This window comes from Microcaecilia unicolor, chromosome 1 (genome assembly GCF_901765095.1).
Source record: "Microcaecilia unicolor chromosome 1, aMicUni1.1, whole genome shotgun sequence".
Classification (NCBI taxonomy): domain Eukaryota; kingdom Metazoa; phylum Chordata; class Amphibia; order Gymnophiona; family Siphonopidae; genus Microcaecilia; species Microcaecilia unicolor.
In genome coordinates, this window is record NC_044031.1 from 318,312,977 (window position 1) to 318,335,448 (window position 22,472).

A 22,472-nucleotide genomic window follows, 5' to 3' on the forward strand; every position below is an offset into this window, starting at 1 on the left:
AGAAAATCACATATCCAACAAGAACAGATAAGGCATCTAATACAGCATTTAGCCCCTCCCCCCCTGCAGAGAAACATCTAAGAACAAGCTCCCCCCTGCCTTGGTGCGCTTTTCAATGCCACCGCAGAAGGGATCTTCAACTGTCTAACTGCTCTACTGTACAAACAGGAATTTCCACTCACAATTAATTGCTTTATGAAGGAATATATACACATCAAGGAATCCATACATCTGAGTTGAAGCCAGCATGGCAATTATTAGAAGTAATCTGATCAACAGCAGTTTGTGTCTGGATTTAAGTAACTATGCTAAATGTCACAACCTAGTGCTAATGAATTATCCTGCTTGAGAATCTTTTCTTCTCAAATCGTTGGTGAACTACACAGTGAAAGACAATTATGAGAATTTTCAAGAACTGATTCCCCTTTTTCATATTTACTTTCACAGTTCATTTTAGGCTAGACAACCGAACCATCATTAGGTCTAACAATTTCTTCAGCTCCTAATGCATGTATCTAAATGGAAGGAATGTTCTCCTTTGATTGATTTCACTGCCACTAACAGCAAAGCAGTGGCTAAAATGTCTCATTTATTAAAATGTGAGGTGAAAATAAGACAGGTCTGTATAAATATAACTGCTTTATTACTGAGGTCTAAAAGAGCTTAGAGATATTGCTATCTTACTGTTCAACAAATATTTGCAAAAGTTAGGCATACAGGTCATGCAGAGAAAACTAGAATAATCAACTTGATACTGCCTGATATTAAATAGGCCAGCTAACTCTTCCCATCTTTCCATTTTTCTTAGTTGTGATGTTCTTGCTCTTATTCCGGTCCAGGAGTACCCCTTGTCAATCAGGTTTTCAAGAAATCCACAGTGACTATGCATGAACTTGATATGCATACACTGCCTCCATTAAATGCAAATCTCTTTCATACATATGCATTATTGATATCCTGATAACCTGACTGGCAAGGGGTACTCCAAGACTGGGCTTGGGAAACACAGCTCTAGACTACCAGTTCAAATTCAGGGTTGAGACCTAGAACCATGAGTTTTCATTTTCAACTACCCAGGGATTTTTCCTGTATTTTATATCCCCTCCCAATGTACTTTATTCCAGTCCATAAGTGCCAGCTATGTGGGTGTTTGAACACCCCAAATACTGAGCTAACTCCTTTACTGTCTCCAATGACAGGCAATTTGTTTTAAGCTCAACCATTCTCCTTCCTTGCCCATCTCACCTATCCACATCTTAACGATCACTTCTTTATTTACTATATTACATCTGCATGCATTCTGTATTACTTTCTTTAATCTGTATTACTATTTAAAGGACCAACTCTTTACTTACTATATTACAGCTGCATCCATTCTATGCTACTTTGTTTAACCTGTAGTACTAAGTAAGCCGCATTGAACCTGCTAATAAGTGGGAAAGTGCGGGGTATAAGTGTTACAAATAAATAAATATAAGCTTACCGTTTCCAATCATTTTGAAAAGTTGGCTCCTATGGTACAGTCACTGGAGGTGCTGGCAAAGCTTTGCAGCTCATCTGTGTATTCTTCCTAGCATTCTCCAGGGTGACTCCCAGGTTCTCCCTGAACCACTCTGGCCTCTAATTCTGCTATCCTCTGCTCCTTTCCTACAATACTAAAGGGCACGTTATATTTTAACTCCATAGATTTGTATTTTCCCTTTTCTTCTATTTCCTATGGCTCCTCTGCACTCTCTCTTTTTTATGCTAACTCTTCCCAATCTTATACGATTACATACCTCAAAGACCATATTGCCAATTTTCTACTTTCATTACTTCACCAGCCATTTTGTTTTCTACCTTCTCCTCAGCTCTCATTTCAAAGTTTTCTTCCTTTCATTCAGCCTTCTCCATTCTGTCTATGCACATTTCATCTTTATCACTGTCATAATGTCTCCACTACTTTTTTTCGTACTCTCTTGCTCCTTCTCCTCCTCTCTGCTAGAGATATTAATCCTGGCCCTCCAAACAAACTCTCATCCCATCTGTGCAGGTCAAACCACAATATCTCCAATTTTATTTCTATCCTCTCCTTACTCTTTCCGTTCTCTTTCTCATATGTCCTGTGGAATGTTTGCTCTGTCTCCAATAAGCCTGCCTACATTCATTACCTCTTTAGCTTTCATACGCTACAATTTCTTGTTCTAACAGAGATTCGACTTTCCCCCAAAGACTCTGCTGAAGTTGTCCTCTGTCACGGAGGTTATATTTTCTCCCACAAACCTTGCCCCACAGGCTGCAGTAGTGGTGTTTGGCTGCTATTCTCCCATTCTTGTAGATTTCAACACTTTTTCCAACTCGGTTTCAATCATTTTCTTCCTTTGAAGTCCACTCCATCTGCCTAGTCACTCCACTGTCTCTCTAGGTAGTTGCCATTTATCGACCCTTAAGTCCCTTTCTTCCTTTTTCACTGACTTTGATTCCCGACTTTCCTTCTTTTTTGAACTATCCTCCCCTTCCCTCATTCTTGGGGACTTTAAAAATCATACTAATGACCCCTTTTGGCATTCTTGATTTAACCTTCTCTTTAAATCTCAAGGTATGCTTCATTACCCCTACTCACCAGCATAACCACTGTCTTCTTCCCCAACTGCTTGCACCTCAGTTCTTCCCTTCTCTGACCATCACCTGATAACTTTCATACTTAATCACCTTCTCTCTCAGTACCATCCAAGCACCAACAATCTTTAGACTACTGACCCTTGTGCCCTCTCTTCATTACTGTTTCACCTTTCCTATCATCCAATATATTTTCCAGATCTGTCAATGAGGCCTTCTCTTCCTATAATAATGTTCTTTCCTCTGCTCTGCGCACTCTCACTCCTCCCATTCCCTATACAGTAAGGCGTAACAAACCCTATGATTGGTTGATCTTCCTGTGTCTGCACTTCTGAGGGCCTTTAATTAAAATTCTGTGCCCATGCTAAATACATTTCAAATTCTTGCTACCTTCCATTTTCTTCTTGCACTTGCCAAATAACAGTACTATGTCAAACTGACAAACTTTCTTGACTCCAACCTTCGCCATATTGAACTCCCTTCTCAAGGTGCCTCTACGTCCAATCCACCTTCACTTTTTGGCCAGACCATGGCTGAGGAATTCTATGACTAGGTTCACATGGTTAATTTTGAGTTCTCCACCAGTTCATAAATGGGGAAAACAAAACAAAAAAAAAACCCCTAAAACAATATTTTTATAATAGGCATACTGAATATACCTAATTTTTTAAAAATTAAAATATAACTTAGAATAAGACTAATTAAACCAAGGATCTTTCTTAATACTGCTTGCAGGTCAAAGTCTGATAGGAGGTGAACAGTGCATTATTCCATTATTTAGTTGGTTTCTCTAAGGACATGTTGTTAGGAAGAGGAAAGTGCTAAGCGAAGACAAAGCCATAAGATTGCTTAGTTCTACTGGACTACTACTACTTATCATTTCTATAGTGCTACTACATGTATGCAGTACTGTACACTTGAACATGACGAGACAGTCCCTGCTCAATAGAGCTTACAAGCTAATCAGGACAGACAAACAGGACAAATAAGGTATAAAGGAATTAATAAGTTGGGAATAATAATAAAACAGACATGGGTACTGAACAGGTGAATAGGGGCTAGGAGTTAAAAGCAGCATCAAAAAGGTAAGGTTTTAGCCTAGATTTGAAGACGGCCAGAGATGGAGCTTGACGTACTGGCTTAGGAAGTCTATTCCAGGTATATGGTGCAGCAAGATAAAAGGAACAGAGTCTGGAGTTAGCAGTGGAGGAGAAGGGTGCAGATAAGAGAGATTTACCCAGTGAATGGAGTATAGGGAGAGATAAGAGTGGAGAGGTATTGAGGAGCTGCAGAGTGAATGCACTTATAAGCTGTGTACCCAGGAAGAAAAGTTAGCATAAGGGTTATTGTAATATGTTATGTATTGTTGTTGAAATTGCAATGTTTGATGTTCCTGGCTGTGGCCAAAATAAATCCAACTTTAACAAAGATATGGCCTTGCAGCGTGGTCGATAGAATATGAGAGGGTCAATGTGTTTCTCAGTTCAATAAAAACATTTAAAAAAAAAAAGAATATGAGAGGGTGTCTGAGTGTGTGCCGAATGCCCGAGTTGTGAAAGTGTTGTGTGTCGCACATCAAGTGTCAGATGACACTTGACACCAACCACAAAAATGTTACCAAACATTAATTATTCAAAAGCATGCCAAATGCTTTTAAAGTTCTGTTATTCAGGTTAAATTGCCCTGTTGGCACTTTGCGATAAATAATTAGATTTTGGGTTGCTGTTTGGGCACTCGGTCTCTGAAAGGTTTGCCATCACTGGTATAGGAAAATAGGGGGGGGGGGGTTCTTCTTTTTCCCTCTCATTATAATGCTGTCTTTTGGTACTGTGACCCACTTTAATTCCTATGGATATAGGCGAGATACTTTCACTTTTCCAGCAGTTATTGTTGGCTTGGCATGTTAATTATTCCTTTATCTTAGTCTGGACTAGTTAGCTTGAGCACAATAGGATACCTATTTTGGCTTTACAGCTGCTTTTTATATAAGTTTGCTTTAGATTGATATTAATAGATGGCTTAAAATATTGTTTTTTATAATCACTAGGGGCTGGTTATGGTAGGTGGGGTGGGTGATCACGTGTTAGATCCCATGGCATTTGGGATAGTAATTTTGGGTTGGGGTGTAGGTGGGGGGATGGGTTTGGGGAGGGATATAGGGAAGGTATGGGAGGATGGGGAAAACATTGGAAATTTGGGGTGACTGTAATTCTCTGTTTATATTTGATTATTTTTCCTGTTTGCAGTATTCATCAATAAACAGATTTAATATAAAACATTAACATGGCTACCACACTAATTTATCCTAAAGTAAAAATAAAATTCTTTTTTTCTACCTTTGTTGTCTGGCCGTTTAAACTTTGTTTCATGTGTGTGTTCATGTCTGTATAGAGATATTTTTCAGAAATCATGCCACAATGTGTAATGAATGTGTAAGCTGTGATTTCTGAGGCTAGGTGGCAACAAAAATTATAAATTAAAATAAATACTTACCACACTGACTGAAGATAAGTAAAAAAAAAACAAACAAAAAAAACTCACATTTCTTGAAGCTGAGCTACCAAATAGGCAATACAGCAAATGTTACCTATTGGAATCAAATTACAAACTGTACAAATGCTGAATAATTTGCAGAAGCATTAAATTTCTACAAAAAGCAACATCTGGCAGCTTGATTAAATCTTCAGCACAGTCTTGTAGCATTTACAAGGTTTTCTTTCATTGATTTTCAGTTAACAGTTTGCTTCCTCATTTCAGATATGGCCATTAGGGTTCCTAATTCCAAGTCTTAGCCTTTCCGAAGCACAGATCAAACACAGGGCAGAGTTCTAATGTCTCAATTAACTTCTGAGTCACTTGGTGTCATTTATCTATCTTTTTTTTAACCTCAAAAACTAAACTTGTTCCATGGAGCTTTAGAAATAACTCCTGTCACTTCCTTGACCTCCAGGCCAACAAATGGTTCTAAATTTCACACCTTGTAACTGAAACATGCTCTTGCAACAAGAAAGGAAAAAGTAGACCATGCATCACAATAAGTAACATCATCCAATTTTCTCAATAAAGCAGTCTTTTTGTGCTGCCTCACTTGGCCCTGGTATCATATTTGATGGAGCTTGGTTTTGGGAGCAGCCATAGTCCCAGAACATATGTATCCCCTGGAATCTTGAAAGGGCTGACTCTTAGGTATGTATCTGGTATTCTGCACAGGTGAAAACCTGGATTGTTGACTGTTCAGGAATCCTAAAATGTGTTTTCTATCTCAAAACAAGCTGCATCTGCTGTGCTCTGGGAATCTTATGTCTAACACCTCCTAGGTCTTTACTGATCAGAAGTCTGCTAAAGAGTGCCTTTGGAGTAGCATGCTGACCAATGCCTTAGCCAGAGTGTGCTTGGATACAACCAAAGATTTTCATTGAAGCCTACTGTATCAATTGATAGCTTAGTACCATTATCTTTGCAGGAATCTCACACTGCTGCTGACAGAGAATATAACCCCTGAGGCAGGCGGGTTACTGCTGAATCATGGTCCTGTGTGTCAGGTCTTTTTAGGTGAGGTGCTTCTACAATAAACTTTTTGCAAACTATATTTCATCTGCTGGAAATTTGTGGTCTACCTCTATTTGTCTATTGCTTCTCACATAGAGGTTTTTTCAATTTTTGCTTTGTGGATACAACCATAGCCATACCTTTTTGGAGATGCTCAAAGAAAATCATACAAGGCACGTGTCAGAAAGGCTGCTGCTGACTCCATTAATGGCCCTTGTTTCATTCCTTCCATCTGAGCCTGCTAACTCCAACGGAGTAGAGCATGGACCACATAATCCCCACAGACCATAGACGTCTGCCCAGCACTGTTCTTGTACTAAGTTCTGAAGCTAATGTCAAAGCACCTTAAAATTTACACTTCAGCCCATCCCTATCTATTCAGTCACGATCAGGGCATAGACCGTAGACGTCTGCCCAGCACAGGTTTTGTTTCCACAATTACCGGCGTCGCCACCTAATCTCTGCTACGATTCCGCGGATCCATTCTATCAAAACAGGATTCCTTTGTGTTTATCCCACGCATTTTTTAATTCCATTACCGTTTTCGTCTCCACCACCTCCCGTGAGAGGGAATTCCACATATCCACCACCCTCTCTGTGAACAAATACTTCCCGACATTACTCCTGAGTCTGCCCCCCTTCAACCTCAATTCATGTCCTCTACTTCTACCGTCTTCTCGTCTCCGGAAAGTTTATCTTGCAGATCTCTCAGAGCAGTGGCCCCTTCCACTGAAATAGAAAGTATGACAAATTACTGCTGAGTCCAGAGCACTTACTTTGGGAACCTGGAGAATGACTTCTTGCTTGACCTATGGTAATATATATAATCTGAGCTTTTTTCAGGGGGTACTCTGTGATACTGAGTACCGGCACCTTTTCCACTGCCTGCTAAAAGTGATCCAAGGTCCCCAAATATTAAAGAGCCCAAGCTCTGCACACCAACTGCAAATATAGATGGTGTCCCCCACTGAATAATGTATATATTCGAAAATAAACTGAGATTCTTGGTCCCCCTACCCCTAAAAAGCCACAAAATTGGAATCTTGGTTTACATTTGAGTATTCGAGTCTCTCTGCAAAATGACTGCACTTCTGTTCTCCACTCCTCCACCCCTTCCCTGGGTGACAAGCATTTCACTCTTCCTCCCCCCTCCTCCTGATGACCAGCACTTCAGTCCTTCACCCCTTCTTTCCCCAATGACCAATATTGCTTTTACTTGTCTTTCTGACTGACGTTGACACCAATGCTATGTTCTGGACTGATGTAGGGCCTTGAGCATCTGTACATGCACAAGGCCTGCTGGTCTCTCTGAGACTCTTGGATAGGGCGAGAGGCAACAGTCAACATCAGCCAGAAAGACAGGTAAAAGCAATATCAGTCATCAGGGGAAGAGGGGGTAAAGGACTGAAGTGCTGCTCATTGGAGGAAGGGGGAGGAGGAGTGAAATGCCAATCACCTGGGGAAGGTGTGTATGGAAGACAGAAGTGCCAATCACTGGGGGGGGGGGGGGGGGAATGTGGATGGATCTGGGTCATTAAACCAAGCCTGCTCTCATTCACTTGACTATAAAACCCCTGGTTTATACATGAATTAAGTTTTCCTCCCAAAAAGAGGAGAAGACGGTCATCTTAGTTTATACTTGGATAGGTTTATATTCACGTATATACGATACATGGAGGGGCATAATCGAACGGGGCGCCCAAGTTTTCCCGAGGACGTCCTTGCAGGACGTCCCCGCGAAGGGGCGGGGAAACCCGTATTATCAAAACAAGATGGGTGTCCATCTTTTGTTTCAATAATACGGTCGGGGACGCCCAAATCTCAACATTTATGTCGACCTTAGAGATGGCCGTCCTTGATTTTTGGCAATAATGGAAACCGAGGACACGCATCTCAGAAATGACCAAATCCAAACCAGCATTCGTAGTGCACTGGTCCCCCTCACTTGCCAGGACACCAACCGGGCACCCTAGGGGGCACTGCAGTGGACTTCAGAAAAAGCTCCCAGGTGCATAGCTTCCGCCCCCCAAAACCCACTCCCCACAACTGTAGACCACTACCATGTGGGTACAGTGGGTTTGTGGTGGATTTTGGAGGGCTCACATTTACCACCACAAGTGTAACAGGTAGGGGAGGGATGGGCCTGGGTCCGCCTGCCTGAAGTGCACTGCAGTACCCACTAAAACTGCTCCTGAGACCTGCATACTGCTGTCATGGAGCTGGGTATGATATTTGAGGCTGGCATAGAGGCTGTAAAAAATATTTTTAAGGGTGGGAGGGGGTTAGTGACCACTGGGGGAGTAAGGGGAGGTCATCCCTGATTCCCTCTGGTGGTCATCTGATCATTTGGTCGTAAAAGAAAAGGACCAAGTAAAGTCATCCAAGTGTTCATCAGGGACGCCCTTCTTTTTTCCATTATCGGCCGAGGATGCCCATATGTTAAGCATGCCCCAGTCCCGCTTTCGCTATGCTTCTGACGCCCCCATGAACTTTGGTCGTCCCCGCGACGGAAAGCAGTTGAGGACGCCCAAAATCGGCTTTCGATTATGCCGATTTGGGCGACTCTGTGAGGACGCCCATCTTTCGATTTGTGTCGAAAGATGGGCGCCCTTCTCTTTCGAAAATAAGCCTGATAGTGTGGCAGGGATATGGAAGAATGTGGAGTCATAATAGTCCAGCCAGCCGGCACATAATAGCCCATCATCTGCAGAATGTGGGAGGCACAGGCTACACAGGCAGAGGTGTCCAGACAATAAAGACAGAAAAATCAGAATTTTTTTAATTTAGGGCTAGTTCTTTGAAGATGTCAGCTTTAGGAACCTGAATTTGCAGCATCTCTAATATCTTTTTATTTTGTATAGTAGAGGAGGAAATGCATTTCTGTTTCTATTTCACCGGAGTTGTATTGCAGGCAGAGATCAGATTCTTGGGGTTTCCAGTTCAGTTTTTGTCTGTCCATTTCTATTTCTAAGTTGCAGTAAGGCTTTATCCATATTTTGCATATATGATCAAGGAGAGGTATTTTGTGAACAAGGAGTTTCTGTGTAAGGATTTGTAGAAGTCCAGTTTGCTCTTGTTTCCCAACAAGAGGTGTTCTAAGGACTGGTGTAATTTTCACAGCTATCTTTACAGGGAGCATGGACACTGTGGAGGTGGGTCCCTCAATGGTCATCTCACTCTTAAAGATGGCCCTTTATGTGAGTGCCAGCACCTTGTTTTCCTACAAAAAAAAAAAGCACTGATAATCTGTCCATACATTTGGAAATAGAAAGCTTGGTCTCAGACAAAGTCCAGGCCTCCTACGCCACATACTTAACAGCCTCTGATGCATTAGTAATGTCTTCAGTTGCCTACTAGTACCGACCAAAATAGCACATCCTGTGAAAGGGGTCTCTACAGCCTGATAAGAGATCTTAAGTACCTTGGTCACCTCATCAACCAGGCAGGCTTGGGAGCTATTCTTTCCTAAAAAGGTAGACCACAGAAGCTCCCTCCTCTTTTAATACAATACATTTCTTATATTTCGTATACTCTTATATTAAGTATGGAAGTTCTGTTTGTACTGTCCTATCATATAATGGATTTTCTAGCGTAAACTACATTGTATGTTGTTGTACATTTTTTTGATGTGTAAACCGTTCTGGCTTGCTATGCAATAAGTGACGGTACAGTAAACAAATAAACAATAAATGATAAATTACCTAATTTGTGGGATATTGCGGATTACAGCAAGAAAGACAAGTTAAATACTAGGAAATTATAACAAGAATATAAAATTCAATGTGCAGTTAGCCTTCCTTTGTCTCTTTGCCTCTCTCTCTGCCTACCATCCAGTATTGCCCCTTCTCTCTCTCTCCCATCCAACATTGCCATCTTGGCTTCAGTAAGCCATATCTTTTCTTTTTCCTTTTTTAATATCATTGTGGTCATAAAGGTAGATTTTATACATTTGCCCCTAAACAGCCCCTCAATCTGGCCCAATAGATACAATAATGGAGAGAAGGAAAAAAAAATAAAAAGATTGGGTCAGATCAACATGGGCACCCTCAGAGCAGAAGAGAAATGCAGCTGCCTCAGATCAGTACATCATGTGATCCTGGTTTTGCTTTTTAAATTGTTTTCTGTATAAAACATATCTGCATTTGGCTATAGCTCTGTTAAAATACCAAAATATCACCGTTTCAATATCCATTACAAAAGCATGACTCCCCAACTGAAACTGATGCATTAATAACATGTCCCTTAACTGATGGCTAACGATTTTTCCAGGCATGCTGCAGAATATTTCACTGCTGTATTCGCCCATCTGTGCTTTCTTTCTTATCAGTCTGAATTTCTCAAAGCTGTAATGAAATTCTTTTTTTTTTTTTATGTTTGCTTTATGCTAGTCTACATTCAGCAACATGCAGATAAAACAGCAGCATCGCACAGAACTAGCAAACTGGCAGAGATGCAACTCTCTTCCGCCTATATAAGGATAATTTATAATATTTTACCTCAGAAAATTCCTTCTAAGCTATCATCCTTTTCAAATGTAATGATCCCATTTCATAGCAATAGAGATTAAGACATAGTAAAATGGAACTATATCTTTTTAGAATGTACAGATTTCTCTTCCAGATTAAAGATTAGACCCAGCTGGAGAGCTCAGACTGTGTTCTTGGTGATACAAAGAGATGTATTGTTAGTTCTTATATTAAATACACATTAAGAGAGCTTGGTGCTCATGGTACGGACTTGTTCAAGAGTTTTTAGCAACAGAAAGTTTATACGTTCATAAACTTTCTTACATTTGAGCTATTGTTTTAAAATAACATTTGAAAACACCTTAGTTTTTGGCAAGGAAATTCCTCAGAAACTTTCCCTTCATATTTTCAGAATTTGCCACTGACTTTCTCCTGCCTGTCCTCTTGATCCGGTCCTATTTTCAACTAATTTGTCTCTCTCTTTACACTGACCTCTGATTTCTCCACCTATCTTCTCTTATAAGGTCTTTCCCCTTGCCTCCATCTCTCTCAGCCAGCAAAAATGACTTTTAAAAGCTTTATGTTTACAGTGCCTTTTTCATATACTCCAATATTTCAACCTTATTTTCATAATCTGTGTAGCTACCTGTGTATAATCATAGTTTATAGCCCAATAACATGCTTTTCAAATGCTTAACCATGCACAGAAGAAAAGAACAGCTGAAGCACAATCATGTAAAAGGGGGCATTACGATTCAGAAATGACGACTTGCAGATAGTAAGACTTATACAGGCCCCACAAACTCTGAAATAATAGTCTGCAGAATAAATTAAGTTGAGGAAAGCCCCTCACCTTCACCTTCCTCTTCACCATTCTTATAAAAGGAAATATACTAAAAGAAAAGAAAGAGTTCCTCAGCTAAGACAAAACCCTGAGTGTCCTATACTTTGGACGCCATCTTGGTTCATTATTTATTTTCCATCTTTTGGGAAATCAGAGCTGCTTACTGGAGCTATTTTACTACTATTATACTAAAAAGAAAATAATTATGGTGAGTTTTCACCAATTTCTACTTTCAAGATCGAAATGACCTTAGTGTATTTGTTTACAATTTGAACACTGAGCAATACTTTTAAACTAATAACAAAGTTAGACTCATGAATCAGAGAGAATATTTTAACTTCCTATTTCTTATTGAACAACTGTACAGTATAAACTATACATACAGCACAGCAGTTAGTAGGTGTCTTTTCTTTTAGCAGTTACCACATTACAAAGTTGCTATATTCTTAATGTACAAACCCTCATACTGTCATCTCAGCAGACTATCATTAGTAGATGGCAGTTTAGTTTGTGCTGTGGTTGCAACATCAAGATTTTGTTTAAGCTATAACTCACTGATTATACTTCTGCCAGCATCTCTACATTTATGGAATGTACTACAGACCAGTTGTTTCCTAGAGAAGTATTAAGGATGATTCATATGTATAAATAATAGCATTAATCTGAATCCACGTATATTGTGTTATCTTGATATTATATTTTATAAATTGCTAGGATAAGATTATTGATTTCCAGTATATTAAACCTTCCACTTCAAGCCTTCCACTTTTCTGCAACTTCTAACAGGTACAGCCTCTGGCAGTTCTGCAACAAATTTGCATAAAGCTACAGATAGTCACTCATTAATATACTGAAGGAGATTCCACCTTTTCGCCTGTCTAAAAGTGGCATAAATCTGCATTTGGATGTTTTTCTCACAAAAACATCCAAATTGTTATTTGCAAACCTAATTTTTAGACAGTTTTCTATGAAGTCCATTGGAAGTGTGTTCAAATTAGAAGTGGGTGTGTTAAGGGCGGGATCTGGGCGTTCCTAACACTTGGACGTTTTTCTGCCATAATAGAACAAAAAGGCTATAAGTTGGACATTTTGGTCTAAACCAATAACGACTTTTTTGTGACTTAACGAATAAGTCACAAAAAACTGCCCTAAATGACCAGATGACCACTGCAGAATCAGGGATGACCATCCCTTACTCCTCCAGTGGTCACTACCCCCTCCCACCCCCCAAAAATGTGATTAAAAACATTACTTACCAGCCTCAGATGTAATGCTGAGGTCCATTAGAGCAGCATGCAGGTCCCTGGAGCAGTCTAGTGGTGAGTGAGGTGCACTGCAGACAGGTGGACCCAGGCCCATACCTCCTGTTATATTTGTGGTGGAAACTGTGAGCGCTCCAAAATTCACCAGAAACCCACTGTACCCACATATAGGTGCCCCCTTCACTCATAGGGGCTATTGTAGTGGTGTACAGTTGGGGGTAGTGGGTTTTAGGGGGCTCAGCAGACAAGATAAGGGAGCAATGATGAGATGTGTACCAAGGAGAATTTATTTGAAGTCTACTGCCGTGCCCCCTAGTGTCTCATTGCTCTCCTGGGATGTCTGTGTGGCCAGTCTACTAAGAATGCTGGCATCCTTTTTACTTGGATGTTTCTTTTTCGAAAATGGACCAAAAAGATAATGCACAGAGCACAAAAACATCTAGAAAATAGCTATTTAAAAAAAAAAAATAAGATAAGACAGTTTTCTGTTTTGAAAATGGCTATAGTCTCCACTTGAATTTTGGACGTTTTTAGCAAAACATCCAAAGTTGGACATAGATGTCATATCAAAAATGCCCCTGACCACCCGTGGAAATGTTGCATTTTAAGTACAGCAAATCAATTAATCTATATGGAGTAGCAAATTTCCTAAATATCAAATAATAGCAACTACATGGAGTTTGAAAAGTAAAAGAATTAACATAGAGGCTTCAATATATTAAGATTTATATAAGTGGAACCTCAGCGCTCCAACATGCATAAACGTTTAGAAGTGCTGTCATATCAGGAGTCCCAATTCTATCATTGGTTCCTCTGTGTATAGAGGTTGAGAGAAAAAAAGAACAGTGTAAAAAACTCATACAGAGGAAAAGTACTGTTCCCACAAAAACCAACCATGTATTTAACTAATAACTCTGCTGCTCCTATGGAAAGTCTTTTACTCTAAAAATCAAGGGTGTTGTTCCAAATGTTGATTACTAGAAATCCCAACAGCACTTATCTTGTTGAACTTATCTTGTCGCAGGCCGCTTGGATTTCCATGTCTTCATTCAATGTTTCAGCAATCCACCGGCGTCCTTATATCAGGTTCCCAAGCCATAAACAGTGCTGCTGAATTTCACCACTTAGGCAGTGGTAAGTGATTTAAACAGGCAGGAGAGGCTGGATATTTATATATTTCACCTCTTAACATACAACTTTCTTCTCAGCCTCACTCTGCCTTAAACCACAACCCTTTTTACATAGTATGGCCATTTTGCAAATGAAGTAGCCAAAGTTTTATATACAATCACCTGGAATTTTTTTTAATCAATTACATGATCACTGCCGCCACTGATGTCCACAAAATGCTTTTGAATATCAGCCCTGGAGTGTCTGAGTTTCTCCAACTGATGTACACCTGACTGCCATGTGTACGGTTATATTTGGACTTTAAGATCCATTGAGTGTATCGCAAATGGAGATGCGCTACAGGTATCATATGTGGAGTGGCATTTTTGATATGATGTCCAAATCAGATTTTGGATGTTTTGCAAAAAATGTCAAACAATTCAGTGCCAAACATGTCATTTTCGATCCAGAAAGAAGTCTATCTTTTTGGTTCAAACATCAGCCTATTTTAAACGTTTTTGTGCTCGGTGCATCTTTCTTTAAGGGCCATTTTCAAACAAAAAACATCCAAGGGAAAAAAGCACAAAAAGAAGCCACTGGGATGTTTGAGGGCCAGCAGTCATACTAGACTGGCCACACAGCATCCCAGCCTTTTAAAGCAGTGGGGCAGCCTGCAGTGACCTTCACATAAAAGGTCCCAGGTACACATCACATCATAACCCCCTTATATTTTATGGTGAGCCCTCCAGGAATAGCAAAATGTACTGTACCCAACTGTACACTACTACAATACACCTTATTGCCTGCAGGTGCCACCTATATGTGGGTTCAGTAAGTATTCTGTGGTTTCTGGGGCACTCATGATTTCTACCACGAGTGTAGCAGTTAGAGTGGGATATGGGCCTGGGTCCCCTTCTCTACAATCCACTGCACTGACCATTAGGCTACTCCAGGGACATGCTTGCTACACTGAGAGGATTTTCCATAATCTGCAGCTGTCAAGAGCCTGGTATGTACTGACACCTCTTTGGGAGGGGGTCAGTGACCACTGGGGTATTAAGGGGGGGAGTTAATGCCCTTATCCTTCCAGTAGTCATCTGGTCAGTTTGGACACCTTTTTTGCACTTAGCCATTATTGAAACAAATCAAGCCAAAAATGTCCTATTTTTTTGCCCAGCACATTTTTATAATGCTCCTTTACGGCAGACAAACATCCAAATTGTAAGCCTGCCCTAGCCCTGCCTAAAACATGCCTCCAACCCTCCTTGGTATTTAGATGAACTGCATAGAAAAATGTCTTAAAGATGAAGGTTGAAAATGGCGAATTGAACATTTTTGTAAAAAAAAAAAAAAAAAAAAAAAGGCCTCTCTGTGCCCTTTTTTGGATGTTTTTCTGCTTTGAAAATGAGAACCATATATTGTTTAAAAGTCATAAGGCCCAACATCCTCTACATAAACCAGACTGCTTTTTGAAGCAGCTGATTCAGGAACAAACAAAAGGGGGAACAATTCTAGACCTAGTCCTTAATGGAGCACATGATCTGCTGCAGGAGGTTATGGTGCTGGGGCCGCTTGATAACAGTGATCATGACATGATCAGAGTTGATATAATCTCTGGAGTAGGTACACACAGGAAATCCAATATGGTAGCATTTAACTTTCAAAAAGGAGACTATGATAAAATGAGAATGGTAAAAAAATAGCTTAGAGGAGCAGCTGCAAATGTCTTATTTAAATTTCTAGACCGCTTGTATCAAAGCAAGTTCTAAGTGGTTTTCAAATGTTCAAATTTGAATATTAATTAACCAAGACAATCCCTCAGGAACTGCAACAAATATAATATTTACAATAAATTCATATAAACATTAAAACAAAAAATAACAGTGATCTTCAAAAAGGAGTCGTCTTTACCTGTTTTCTGAATAGCATATAGTTATACAAATAATCTAAACAAACTCAAATCCTTCCAAATTCTAGGAGCTTGACAGGCCAATAATTGTGCATACACACTAAATCATTTTATTCCTTCAGGGGAAGGAAATGCAAAAGGAGAAGAATTGTTAGATCTTCTCAACCTCTCATTAGAGCTGAATTCCATGTGAAATCATTTAACTTAGACAGTCCCTATTAGAATTTTAAACAACATACAGTTAATTTTAATAAAACCCTTGCCTCTATGTACATCAGGTTTGGATGCTATTCAAAAATACCACCCTGGAAGCCCAGACCAGATATATTCCATGCATTAAAAAGGAGGAAGGAAAGCAAAACCACAGCTGACATAGTTAAAAGGTGAGGTGAAGGAAGCTGTTAGAGATAAAAGAAAATCCTTCAGAAAATGGAAGAAGGATCCGACTGAAAATAATAGGAAACAGCATAACGAATGGTAAGACAAATGCAAAGCACTGATAAAGAAGGCAAAAAGAGACTTTGAAAAGAAGACTGCATTGGAGGCAAAAACACATAGAGGGGCATAATCGAACGGGGCGCCCAAGTTTTCCTGGGGCCGTCCTCGCAGGACGGCTCTGTGAAGGGGTGGGGAAACCCGTATTATCAAAACAAGATGGGCGTCCATCTTTCGTTTCGATATTACAATCGGGGATGCCCAAATCTCAACATTTAGGTCAACCTTAGAGATGGTCGTCCTCGATTTTCGGCGATAATGGAAAACGAGGACACCCATCTTAGAAATGACCAAATCCATGCCATTTGGTCATGGGAGGAGCCAGAATTTGTAGTGCCATGGTTCCCCTCACATGCCAGGACACCAACCTAGGGGGCACTGCACTGGACTTCGCAAATTGCTCCCAGGTGCATAGCTCCCTTACCTTGGGTGCTGAGCCCCCCAAACCCACCCTAAAACCTACTCCCCACAACTGTACACCACTACCATAGCCCTAAGGGGTGAAGGGGGGCACCTACATGTGGGTACAGTGGGTTTCTGGTGGGTTTTGAAGGGCTCACATTTACCACCACAAGTGTAACAGGTAGAGGAGGATGGGCCTGGGTCTGCCTGCCTGAAGTGCACTGCACCCACTAAAACTGCTCCAGGGACTTGCATAATGCTGTCATGGAGCTGGATATGACATTTGAGGCTGGCATAGAGGCTGGCAAAAAATGTTAACGTTTTTTTAGGGTGGGAGGGGGTTGGTGACCACTGGGGGAGTAAGGGGCGGTCATCCCCGATTCCCTCTGGTGATCATCTGCTCAGTTCGGGCACCTTTTTGAGGCTTGGTCGCAAGAAAAAATGGACCAAGTAAAGTCGGCCAAGTGCTCGTCAGGGACGCCCTTCTTTTTTCCATTATCGGCCGAGGACGCCCATTTCTTAAACACGCCCCAGTCCCGCCTTCGCTACGCTGCCGACACTCCCCCGTGAACTTTGGTCGCCCCCGTGACGGAAAGCAGTTGAGGGCGCCCAAAATCGGCTTTCGATTATGACGATTTGGGCGACCCTGAGAGAAGGACGCCCATCTCCCGATTTGTGTCGGAAGATGGGCGCCCTTCTCTTTCGAAAATAAGTCTGATAGTGAAAACCTTTTTAGGTAAAAGAATCAGTTGGACCGCTAGATGACTAAGATGTAAAAGGAGCACTCAGCAAAAAGATTAAATGAATTCTTTGCTTCTGCTTTCACTGAGGAAGATGCGAGAGAGACACCAGTGTAACAAAATTAAAATTTTGCTCAAAAGATTGAAGTAGAGAGTTCTCTGTCCGTTATAGCTGCAAAGAGCATTAAACAACTAAATGAAATAGAAGCCTCAACCACCCCGAGGAAAGCCCATATTGGCAAATTATGAAAACCTCAGTAGGGTTACTATCACTGGCTTTGGCGTGTCGGCAAAAACAACAGTGGAAAAACAACTCCAAAAACTTAAAGGAGAAAAAAAGCCACTGTTGAAAAAAAGCAGACGATAATATACTTAATAAAACTCTCTATAAACAGTCTTAATATTATAATATGTCCCATGCAATGCAAGAAAATATCCCCAGACAAAAAAATGTTTTGAAAAAGAGGAAGCTCAAAACAGTGCACTGCTAGCGTTACTTAGCTTGCGACATCCAAATCCAATCCGCTTGCTGAAACTTGTCCACTAGCTTCGTAACTCCAATCCAAATGTCCACAATGTCCTCACCAACTTGACGAGGACATGAGGACACTGTGAGTGAAACATGGCCATGTTGGGCTTTTAATAATCTATCTATTTATTGTTTTATGTAGTGAATAAACTGGACTTTTGCACTTTATTCTTACGATCTGCTGTGTTAATTTCTGTGGGCACCAAGTCATGCATCCTAGACTTCTTGAACCTTTGAGGGTGAATCTGATCACGACAGATTGATGCGATAACTGAGATCAGTTGAATACCCCTATATGTATGGCTGGTGATTCTATTTGTCTTCAAAGAATGAATTCTTACTCCCAGAAACTATGTCACCAAACTTTTCAGTCTGCTGCAATTTACACATAATGCTGCTAGTCATCTAACTAAAATCTGTTAAATTCTAAAGGGACCGAAGAAACCCATAAGTAGAATTTGTTATCTTTATTCTCCTTTCATATTTGTAGCTTATGTTCTCAGAGTACACATCTGAACAATTTCCTGAAACCTCAGCAGAGTGTTTTCTTACAAATGAAATGATAGGGCTTATACAATTATAATGGCTGTTCATATTTACAGCTCTTATAGACACGCTTCCATTTGCTTTAGCTGTTTATTTATTTATCTTTTATTTGTGCCATTCATCTCTAATCTTTTTGAAACAGAAGGAAGAGGCTTCTAATATCTGCGCTTTGATGACAGTGTGATATCCATTACAGTATAGAAGGTTGTTTTTATTTATAATCAGCAGCTAGCCTAGCGTTTCTTCACCTTGAACCTTATGTACCATTTTCAGTTTCTATACAGCTTTAGTAGAGGAGTGTGGTAGCTGTGTTAGTCCACTCTTAAGGTTATCAATAGAAATCAAACAAAATAAAACATGGAAAAGAAAATAAGATGATACCTTTTTTATTGGACATAACTTAATACATTTCTTGATTAGCTTTCGAAGGTTGCCCTTCTTCGTCAGATCGGAAATAATACAGCTTTAGGATTCTGCTATTTAAGTCCATTTGGCAAAATCATTAACAAATTCTACCCCTTGTTATACAATATTCTGCATCTGTTGAACACAAAACTAAATTTTAGCTTTAAAATCAGATACATTCTCCTTCTTTCTATATTGTCACTGCATCAGGACCCAGGGACTAGGTCTTCTGATTGTAGGCTTTAACTGATAAACACCAATAACAACCCCTCCACCACCCTGCACTCCCCCCCCCCCCCCCCCCCAAAAAAAAAAAAATAGGCGTTTACTGGATAAAAATAGGAAAAACACAACTTCCCCTGTCTTGTCCTGTATCCTCTGCTCGGTCTGTATGTTTTTTCTGTGTTGATGACTTTTAAGTGATACAAATTTAAATATTTGATTCCATCATAATAGTAGATGTTATATGAGAACACCGATAAACACAGATTTTTTTTTTGTACATAGAGAGAACCCCTGATTAGCTGGAAAATAAAGATGGAATGGGCCAATATTCAGCTGCTGTGGTCAGTGTTTTTTTTTTTTTTTTAATTAACTCTGGTCAGAGAGTTTAAAAAAACCCAAACAAACCACACACATATATTCAAGGAGCACTAAATAAATATGAAGACCACTGACCAACTGCAGCCATATGTAGAGCTGCAATATTTATATATATTGGCCGATATTCAGCGCTATTTAACTGGCCAGCAATGGCTCCTGGCCGGTTAAAAAATAATTAACCGGCTAAGTGCTAATATTCAGTGTGAGATAGCTGGTTATCTACATTGAATATTACTGCTTAACGCCAGAGACATAGCCAGACACCCAATTTTGGGTGGGCTTGGGCCCAAGATGGGTGGGCAGAAGAACTCTACCTTGTCCCACAAGTGATTTGGTCTCTCCGTCTCTGGCCTGCATACCATAAGGTCTCTCAAACATCTCCCCCCCCCCCCCCCCCAGCATACCTTTTAAATAGCAGATATTCACCAGCAGCAACCAGCAACTAATACACACTACTCATGTTGGCCCCACAGTATGTATCAGTCGCTGCAGGAGAAGATCTGCTATTTACAAGGTATGCAGGAGGGACAGTTGTTGGGAGTTTTCGGCTGGTGGGGCTTGAGGATCCCTGCCAGCCACATCATAGGTGTGCTGCTACTGGGTGGGCCTGAGCCCAAAGTGGGTGGGCCTGGGCCCACCCCTGGCTACGCCACTGCTTAACACATAGCGGCTAACTGATATAGGGATAGGATTTGATATACTGCCTTTCTGAAGTTACAGGCAAAGCAGTTTATATATTTTATACAGGTATTTATTTTGTACCTGGGGCAATGGAGGGTTAAGTGACTTGCCCAGAGTCACAAGGAGCTGCGGTGGGAATTAAACCTGGCTCCCCTGATTCTCAGGCCACTGCACTAACCATTAGGCTTCTCAGATTCTGTCATATAGCAGGTCACATAACACTATACATAAAGGAGGAAATTCCATAAATGGCACCCACAGTTAGGCGCCAAGAAGATCCACGCTAAAGTAGTATTCTGTAAAGGGTGCTTTGCATGGAACACTCTCCATAAAATACTAGTATAGTGTGGATTTCGTGCTTAACTTGGGGTGCAGCACTTATGCCTCCTGAAACCTAGTATAAATGCTGACGTGCACTTAATAGTAGTTGGGTGTGTAAATGACTCTTCTATAACATTGCGCCTAATTTCTGGCAATGCCCCCTTTCCAGCTGCATGCTTTTTATAGCGTAGGGTGCAGGGCACATCCGCACATAAACCTAACTCAGTGCTAATTAACACCAATTATTAACAGCTTATTAACTAATTAGTTTGTGTGCAGTTCTGGGATCTGCTTCCAAATTTTGGTAACCTATATAAAAAAATTAGGGGGAAACCTCAAAATTCTAGAATCTTGAGTGCACAATTTCCCCATTTACCCCCAGATTCTATATAGCGTGCCTAGAGTTACGCACGCTTCTGCACGTAAATCTAGGTGTATTCTATAACTACGCACATAGATTGTTTTAACAGCTGTTAACAGCTCTTAACAAGCGATGGCAAGCACTAATTGGCAAAAATCAGAACTTACGTGCCTACATTGCTAAGCGTGCCTACATTGCTAAGTGTACCCCTCTCCTCAAGTCACTTCACTGGCTTCCGATTAGTTACCGCATACAGGTCAAGCTTGTCCTACTAACCTACAAATGCACTCGATCTGCAGCCTCTCCCTACCTCTCTACCCTCATCTCCCTCTACGTTCCTACCCGTAACCTCCGCTCTCAAGACAAATCCTTCCTTTCAGTACCCTTCTCCACCACCACCAACTCCAGGCTCTGTCCTTTCTGCCTCGCCTCACCCCATGCTTGGAATAAACTCCCTGAGCCCATTCGCCAGGCCCCCTCCCTGCCCATCTTCAAATCCTTGCTCAAAGCCCACCTCTTCAATGTCGCCTTCAGCACCTAACCACCATACCTCTATTCAGGAAATCTAGACTGCCCCAACTTGACATTTCGTCCATTAGATTGTAAGCTCCTTTGAGCAGGGACTGTCCTTCTTTGTTAAACTGTACAGCGCTGCGTAACCCTAGTAGCGCTCTAGAAATGTTAAGTAGTAGTAGTAATGTACTGTGCCTAAATTCTAAATGCACAGGCAAAATGGGGTGTGCTTATGGGCATTTCGTAGGTGTTCGTTCCAAAATATATGCGTGTTGTTATAAAATATGGGCCAGTGCGCATAAATCTACACGCAGGGATTTACACCAGCTTTTCATTGGTGTAAATGGATGCACATAGATTTAGTTGCATGAACTATGCCTAAGCATATTCTAAATACATTTAGAATACACTTAGGCGTAATTGCCTAATGCGCGTTAATTTTAGGTGCCCTATAGAATCAGGCCCTTAGCTTGCAAAATTATGCATATAGGTTACAAAATACTGACGTGTAACTTAACTGGTAAATTAAGCACTAATTGGCACCAACTGGTAATAATTGGAGATAATTGCTGCTAATTTGCAGTTCTGTGTGTACCTGCACATAGTTGCTATTCTATAAAGTTAGTGCTCAAAAATCTATAGGGCCCAAAATTCAGATCACGGGAGGCAGCCTGGCTGCCTCAGGCGTTCATCGCTCAGCTAGGATATTCAATGCCAAGCTGCAAGCTGTTTCTGGTGACCAGAATTGAATATCCTGTTTATTCAGGCCACTAAGAACATAGCTGGCCAAGACGATATTCAGTGCTGGCCGGCTAAGTTCATAGTGGCCAAAGATAGACCTGCTATTGATGTGGCCACATTTGGCCGCTAAACTTAGCAAGCAATGTGCTGAAAATTGGTGGATAGCCAATTATATCGCACAATATAACTAGCTATCTGCTAAGCGCTAACCGGTAATATTCAGCAGAAGACAGCTGGCTACCTCCTGGTGAATATCAGTGGATAGCCCGCTAAGTACCATTTAACTGGCCAGGTGTTGCTCCTGGCCGGTTAAATGGTTTTGAAAATCGGCTGGATAGTGTGTAACTGCAAAGGAATGTGCAAGTGGGGAGGGGTGGGGAGGGGTCAGAGGTATGTC

The 22,472-nt window shown here is 40.9% G+C and overlaps 1 protein-coding gene across 1 annotated transcript in view; it reads right to left on the reverse strand.

Annotated features, from left to right (window-relative positions):
• Nucleotides 1-22,472, reverse strand: part of LYRM4 (LYR motif containing 4) — a 318,499-nt gene that overhangs the window by 85,256 nt on the left and 210,771 nt on the right. The gene's annotated exons all lie outside the window — the stretch shown is intronic.